The sequence below is a fragment of the Mastomys coucha genome, unplaced genomic scaffold (assembly GCF_008632895.1).
Source record: "Mastomys coucha isolate ucsf_1 unplaced genomic scaffold, UCSF_Mcou_1 pScaffold16, whole genome shotgun sequence".
Taxonomy (NCBI): domain Eukaryota; kingdom Metazoa; phylum Chordata; class Mammalia; order Rodentia; family Muridae; genus Mastomys; species Mastomys coucha.
In genome coordinates, this window is record NW_022196898.1 from 36,401,383 (window position 1) to 36,409,495 (window position 8,113).

Genomic DNA, 8,113 nt, shown 5'->3' on the forward strand with positions numbered 1-8,113 from the left:
TGTGTGTGTGTGTGTGTGTGTGTGTATGTGTTTCAGCATCTTGCCAAGTCCAGGCATTTATCAAAATCTACATCCAGGACAGCTCCAGAGAAGCAACCCGAAGCTGCATCAGTCTACTCTCATCGACGCTTCTACTGGACCCGCACTTTCCTACCCACGGATGGTCCCACAGACCATGGACAGCAAAGAAACAGCCAACTCTCCTAAGACTGGGCCAACATCCCTATCCCCCTTTTCTTAGGTTTCCCAGAGTCATGCCACCCTAAAATCAGCAAGAAGTATCAAAAGATCACAACAACCCTATTCCTGCTTCAACATCGCCTCTTTCTAGTTTCTCATTTTTTAATTAATCCAAAATGGAGAAATGTTAGTATTTCTTCTGGGCTCCACCCAACAGTTACCTAGCAACAGCCAGGTACCAGTCTGACTTGCTATAAAAAGACTATTTGTTCTCTCTCTCTCTCTCTCTCTCTCTCTCTCTCTCTCTCTCTCTCTCTCTCTCTCTCTCTCTCTCTCTCTCTCTCTCTCTCTCTCTCTCTCTCTAGCTTTTTCTCTCTCTGGACTCTTTCTCCCTCTCTGGACTCTGCCCCCTCCCCGTCTTTGCCTCTTCACCTGTTCCCAACTGACCTCTTCTCTTCTTTCTTTCTCCTCTCTCTCTTTGTCCTCTGTCCCCTCTCTTTCTCTGCCTCTACTCCCTTCTCAACCCCGCTTCTCATGTCCCAAAATAAACCTTATTTTATACTAGATCCGTTGTATGGCTGGTACCTTGGTGGTGGGGGTGCCTCAGCGTGGACCCACTAAGGCACCCCCTCCTGATGCATCACACCACGTTTTACAAAACATTATCAGTCAGTGCTCTGAACTGCTGAGCCATTGCTCCTCCCTTTAGTGCTGCTTGTGTGTACATGGATGTGACGCTATCTGCTGGAGCACGGGGAGCCTCTCAGGGCCAGTGTCCCTGCAGAAGACTGACTCTCATTCCCCAGCAACCCTCAAATGCCAATAGCAGTGGTTAAGGTTTTTTGTTTTTGTTTTCATAGGTTCTCTTTACATAGCCCTGGCTGCCCTAGAACTTGCTATATAGACCAGGCTGGCCTCAAATTCACTGATACCTACCTGCCTCTGACTCTTGAGAACCTGGATTAAAGGATACTGCCCTATCCTAGCCTGTTAGATTTGTAATGGGAGCTCCTTTGCAGCACGCAGACAGATAGATGTCTCCTTTCTATGTTCTTGATGGTGACAAAATCTTCACTTTCATGCCTCAGAGAACCACTAACCACATCACAGACAGATTACCCTAAAGGCCCCACTCTGAAAGCACCACACTGCGAGCCAGAACTTAAAAGGGTGAATCTAGAAACAGACACAAGTGTTCAATCCATAAAACTTGCCCTTCGGCATTAAGTTTCTATAAGTACTATAGCAAACTACCCCAAACAGCTGCATTAGACAGTACAAATGGAGACTCAGCTTTGTAGATCAGTGTGACGGGCAAAAATCAAGGTCTGAAAGGACAATGTGCCTTTCTGGAGCTGAGAGGCAAATCTGCTTCCTGTCTGCTTTAGTTTTCAGAAGTCACCTGCTTTTGGAGAGTGACATCCCCCACCTCCCACTTCCATCGTCCTCATTACCGATGATGGCGTTACAACCCTTACCAACCTTCATTGTCAGGCCTTGCTCTGAACACTGCAAGGAAAGCATCTGAGTTTAAGGACTCATATGAATGTGATGACTCACATGATTAGACTCCCACCCTTAAGGATTCCTTCCCCACATGAATGAGCCACAATCTAAAGGCCCCATATTCTCCACCTCTTCACAGGCTACGGGGTCAGAGTGTGGCTATCAGGGTGCCACAGCAGGCACTACACAGTCTGGTGGAGCTGTGGTGAGCATGACCCGAGGACATAGGCATGGGAATGCTGTGCAGGAGGGGCATGTTGAACAGCTGTGGCAATGGCTGTATGCCTGCAGTCTAACTGTAACATGCATACATCTTCACCTCTACAGGTGGCTTCAGGGAGGGAGCCTGGCTTTCCTCCTACCAGGTCTGAAAAAGGGGGACCAAGTCCTTGAGCAGATTTTTCTTTATCAAAAGTGATGTGTGGCTTCATCCACTGTGTTTCCCAGTCTGGGTTTCCAACTTTTACATAAAGTCTTCTCTTCTGTGATACATATGAGGCCATTTAACCTTACGGGCCCTGTTAGGTAAGCATTATTGTTTCTGTTTTGTAGATGATAAAACTGAGACATAGAGACCTTCAGGTATTGGCCTGAGGTCTTATAGCTAGTAAATCGCCAAAAAGAATGTTTGCAGGATCAAATTCAGTAGTTTCAGGAAGCCTTGATGCTTGGGCAACCATGACAGTCTTACACACTGAACAGTTTCCATGGACTAGGTTCATTTCTAAGGCCTATAAGTAAAAACATATTTTCTACCTTAGAACTACACCTGTGTGTATGACTGCAGCCTATATGATGATGGTGAAAGAGAACAAGGATACTGTCCACACTAGGAAGACAACAGATGTTATGCAGATACAGCTATATACCCAGCACACACGGACCCGCGTGTAAACACATGTGCCTTCACGGTGATTCTATAAGCAGATAGTGAGATGGCTCCCATCATAGAGGTGAGAAACAGAGACCAGAGAATCTGAGTGTTGTGGCCCTGGAAGACCCAGGGCTTGGGCATGGTACCTCTGCCTCCCTACAATGGGTGACGAGAATCTAAGATCAAACAACTAGCAGAATAGAGAGCAGTGTCCTTCCCTTGACAGCCCTCAGCAGCCTGGTAAGGTGCTGTTGAGGAAGTTGACCAGGGAGAGGATGGAGGGCAGAGGGTGACCTCACTCACTATACAGGGCACAGAGATCTCTAAGCGGCACCCACATCTTAATTCTCCATGTCGGTGTACAGTGGACTCTGAACTCAGGGTCCCCACAGATACGGTGAGTGTTCTGACACCTGTGGGCCTATCAGCTCTGCCCTCACCCTAGGGCTTCATCCTCTAGGAATCTTGTCATTTCCTCAGATGAAGCTGACAAGAACCACAGACCCTAGGCTCCAGAAGTCAGCCACCTCAGCACCCCACAGATGAACCCATAGATCTCCCAACCCCTGCATCAGCTGGTGCACGCACCCTAGCATTCTCCTTGGGAGAGAGAGTGCTCTGCAATGAGGCTTCAGTGCATCCTGTACTTTTTGTGCCAAGTGGCCAGGACTCAGGGCCTTACTTAGCTCCCATCTATCCCTAGGGCAAGTCATATCTTCTGGCTTCCTTAGTGACCTTCAGCTTTGATGGCTGTTGCTCCTAGACTAGGACCATTCAACTGTAGCTGGAAGTCCTGTTCTTGGGGATCATGGTGTCTGCCTGCTGGTCCTCTGTACTGTTCCACCAAATGGGAAGCACATGCTCTGGACAGCAGACTCATGAGGAACTCCTTATGGCACAGCTGCATTTACTCTCTTCTAATTGTCTAGAAGTTAATATCAGCACCTGGTATGAAAGTCAAGCTCAGGAGCACCAAAGACTCCAGAGTGCATCTCGAGCTGTAGAAAGTACTATGCAAATATAAGTAAACCATAAGGAAGAGAGCACTGTGGAACCCTATATGACCTGCAAGAAACACAGAAGCATCCTGCTCTTTTCCAAGTGAAATGAGAGAAAATCTGGGCAGGAAAGGTTGATTGATCGCCAAGAGTTAGGGCTTCAGCTCTCTGTGTGCTCATGATCACCCAAGGACATGATGGACATGCAGGTGCTCATCCCCAGCCTGGGTAGAGCCTGAGATTCTGCATCTCTAATAAGCTTCCAGATGGCGCTGATCCTTTAATCCAGGGATCATACTGAGAGCTGAGGCCCCAAAGTCTTGGCAGAGACTAGTCAAGCAGATCTGGCTACCCTCTGCCAAACTCCACAGGGATGTTTACAGAGATCACACTCAGTGCCCTGAGTCACTCTTTAGCCAAAAGTACTGTGGGGGTTTAAGTAAAAATGGCCCCCATAGGCTCACATATTTAAGTGCTTGGTCATCAGGGAGTAGCACTGCTTGAGAAGGATTAGGAGGTGTGGCCTTATAGGAGGAAGTGTGTCACTGGGGCGGGGAGGGTTCAAAGGCTCAAGCTGGATCTGGTGAATCTCTCTATCTACTACTGGATGCAGCTCCTCCACGCCATGTCTACCTGCACGCTGCCCTGCTCCTCACCATGATGATAATGGGCTGACCTTTTGAATTATTAACCAGCCCCAGTTAAATGCTTTCTTTCATAAGAGTTGCTGTGGTCATGGTCTCTCTTCACAGCAATAGAACATTAAGAACACTAACCACTGAACTAACCAAGCACACCTTCAGGGTATCTTAGGTTTTGTCATCTGCCCTAGCAGGGATATACGCCAGTTTCGCTTCTCCTCAGGCCTCAGACTGTGAGTAATTTATGAATGAATATTGCTTCTACACTAGGATAGCTCTCTCCATTCCTGAGGTAGTGCTCCCCTTTTATGCCTGTCTTGTCTTCTCTTGATCTCTAACCCTATTTTAACTATTATTCTTTAAAGAAACAGAACCAAAAAACTGTGAGTTTGTGGGAGAAGAAGTGAAGACTAGGAGACTGGAAGAAAGGGGTGAGGCCCATGCTCTGATTCCAGAAAAGGGGCTGGGGTGTGTCACAATAGTCCAAGGGGTTAAAGGGATTTTGAGAACATGTAGGCAGATTAAAAACAAAAAAAAAAAAACAAAACAAAACCATATTATTCACCTCAGGCAAAGGGTGCTAGACAAGCACCCAGCCACAAGCAGGTATACATGGGCTGCATGAAAGCAGGTGTCACACAGGACTCGGGATGGTAAGCACACAGGGCTTACCAACAAACACATAGGCTTGCTATCAATGGTAGAAGCTGAGGTCTCTGTCCTCTGACCACAAAGTCATTTTTATAGAATCCATGTGAAGGTGGCATTCTGACCTGAATACTCACATAACAGATTATATCACTCTTTGGGGTTTCCAGAGTGCCCAGTGTCAGCCATGCTTTGACTGACTCATATTACCTATCCATATCACCGCCATGTTGTCTAAATAGACACTGATCATCTCTGTTCTCCACAAAGGTTAGAGGAAAGAAGTAGAAAAGAGTCAAGGGAGATAGATAAGTCACAAGATCTATAGTTAGCAAATTAAAACCCTAGAAAAGACATTTTTCAGTGTTAATTTGAAGTCAGAAGGTGTGTGTCCAATTCAAGCCATCCAGCAGAGGAGCTGCTCCTGGCCCAGGAAGGTAAGCCCTTTTCTTTTTAAGCCTTCAGCTAATGGGATGTGTGCTGATGCAGTATTCTGAAACTGTCTCTTACATTCTTAGAGACTGGAACTTTATCTGGACCCCACAACCAGTTAATAGTAAACCCTGAAGTCACTTGAGATTTAACACTGCCATACTACTGTACACTCAAACAGTTTAACCTGCCTTTAAGAGAACAATGTACCAATCAACCTTATTTGCCTTGGATTCCCCATGCAATACACTTCTATAACATAGAGTAATGCATAGCTACAACTTTATGTACCCTTCCATGTCCCTGATCCAGAGTAATGCTTGTGTATCATTTGCTGGAAGCTGCAAATACAGAAATTGAAAGCAATTTCCATAAAGGTTAAATCCAATCATTTATGGATATTGATTGATTGATAAACAATGATGTTTGTTATCTGGGTCAACTGGGCTCAGTTGGAGCCAGTGATTTAATCCCTCGTAGAACTCTTGTTACGTTTTGTAAAGTACTCCATTCCTTCCCTATATGATGCTTTCTATGCTGTTAAATAGATAAACAGTGAGGTTGTTTGTTAGGGACAGACAGATATCACACCCAGACACACATAATTCATACAACATACATAGGGATAGACACACAGAGACACAGGGACAAAGAGATTTCGAAGACAGCCTTCATGCAGGTGCAGATTCAGACTCATATAACAGGCTGAGGATGGAAGAAGACACAGGAGGCATGAGATAGAGAACTTATATCTGAACTCAGTCTTGCTTAAAAGACTCCAGGGGTGGGAGTGAGAAGTGTGCTAGAGAGGAGACCATATCCAGAGGTTAGGCATGGCCCCCAGTTAGGGGGATGGGGCCACCCACCCATCTCAAAAATATTAACCCAGATTTGCTCCTGTCTAAAGGAAATACAGGGACAAAGAGTGGAGCGGAGACTGAAGGAAAGGCCATTCAGAGACTGATCCAACTAGAGATCCATCCCATCTGCAGATACCAAACCCAGGCGCTATTGCTGATGCCAAGAAGTGCTTGCTGACAGGAGCCTGGTATAGCTGTGCCATGAGAGGCTCTATCAGAGCTTGCTTGACCAATGCAGATGCGGATGCAAGCAGCCACACATTGGACTGAGTGTGGGGACCCCAATGGAGGAGTTAGGGGAAGGACTGAAGGAGCTGAAGGGGTTTGCAACCCCATAGGAAGAACTTATAAAGTTCTACTGTGAGTTTTCTACTTGAGCTATTATCTTTTTCAATTCCACCTTTATTTCAGCTTAAGTCTTCCTTAATGTTCCTATCTTCTGATTGAATTCTGTTCTCAAGCTTTAGATTATCTTTAGCATTTCCACCAGCCTTATGTTTGTGGTTTCTTGGACATCAGTCAAACAATTATTTTTCTTAAGCTCTTTGTTCTTGATTTCAATGAGCTGGTTCTTTGTTTTATCTTTAAACTCCTTGGGCTCTTTGAGGAAGTTTATGATGGTTCTTGTAAATTCTGTGTTCTGAGGTTCATCTAGGTAATTCTCATTGTCAAACATTTCTACAAAACTGGTACATTTTAGAGAGAAGATAGTCATACTGTTATTATTGCATTGAGCAGGGCATGTGAACTCCCTTTGTTAGTTCAAGTTTCTTATGGACAGAAAATGTTGGGGTGGAAGGGAAGATATGGGTGCAGGTTGGACCTAGATGTTAGAAATGGCTTAGTGGAATTGAAGTCAGGTGAACAAAGGGGACTGGGATGGAATACAGAATGTGTTTCTTGTTCCAGTCATGAAGTAATGGGTAGCTACATCTGGGTGGAAAGGTTGGATATGGCATGGTAGAGTCCTATGGTTTAGAGATATGTAATGAGAGGATCCTGTCTGGGGATCCTTTACAGTGAAGGTAGGGAAAACCAGACTATGCTGGTGTGTAGGTTAAGAGACCAAGGCTAAATCTTCTGGATTGTGGAAAGAATATAAATGGGGAGGTCAGGGATATTCATTAGGCTAGACCCTGGAGGAAGACATGGGAAGTCTGGATATTTTGGGAAGTCTCATCTTCCCAAAGATAGGATATCTTTTGAGGTTGTAGAGCTGGCCCAATAAGGAACTGGGGGGCAGGGACTTTGGGTAGGGCAGATTCCATCAGAAACCTAGAGTTTGCCTGTGGTACAAAGTAGGCCAGGGCACAGGATGTGAGACCCAGGCTAGAGACTGGAGGAGGACATGGGAAGTCTGGGTGCCCAATGTGGTAGCATGGAAAAGGCCTAGAATGGATCTATCCATGGTTTCAGGTAGCGCAAATCCTGACAGAATCCTAGATGTTGGCTGCAGTGCTGGCAAGAGTCTCTAGTCTTCCATTTTCCTTTTGCAATCTTCCAAGTCCACTGCCCTGAAGTCAGCTTGGTATATAACTAGAGTTCAAGACCAGAGGCCTGGCCCCTGTTCAACATACCAGGTTCGGCCACTTACCAAAGAAAGCAAAGTAAGATGAGAGGCAAGAAAAGAGTTTATCAAAACAGCTATTCAGAGAGGCACAAAACACTGCAGCCTACCTTCACGGCCCTGGCATGAGTTTTAACTTTAAATAGAGGAAGAATTGAGGCAGGAATGAGAAGCATGCATGAGTAAGCCTTCTTGGTCCAAGAGTGTTCCAGTTACTCATTCTCTAAATTCTGATTCAGCCATGTGACCCAAAGAAGTCCTTATTGCAGATGACGCAGGGCAAGCGTAAAAATATAAGCAACAAAAACCAAGGTAACTTGGCATCATAAGAACCCAATTCTCCCACCATTGCAAGTCCTGGACACACCATCACACCAGAAAAGCAAGATTCAGATCTAAAATCACTT

At 45.5% G+C, this 8,113-nt stretch overlaps 1 protein-coding gene across 2 annotated transcripts in view; it reads left to right on the forward strand.

Annotated features, from left to right (window-relative positions):
* The window catches only part of LOC116093086 (Fc receptor-like protein 5), a 50,972-nt gene that overhangs the window by 29,973 nt on the left and 12,886 nt on the right, over positions 1–8,113 (forward strand). The window contains exon 13 of one of the 2 annotated variants that reach the window (XM_031374268.1): positions 78–469. The exons of the other annotated variant lie outside the window; for it this stretch is intronic. The gene's annotated coding sequence lies outside the window, so the exon portion shown is untranslated. Of the gene's footprint in view, positions 1–77; positions 470–8,113 lie in introns of those variants that run through there. 2 annotated transcript variants of the gene reach the window in all.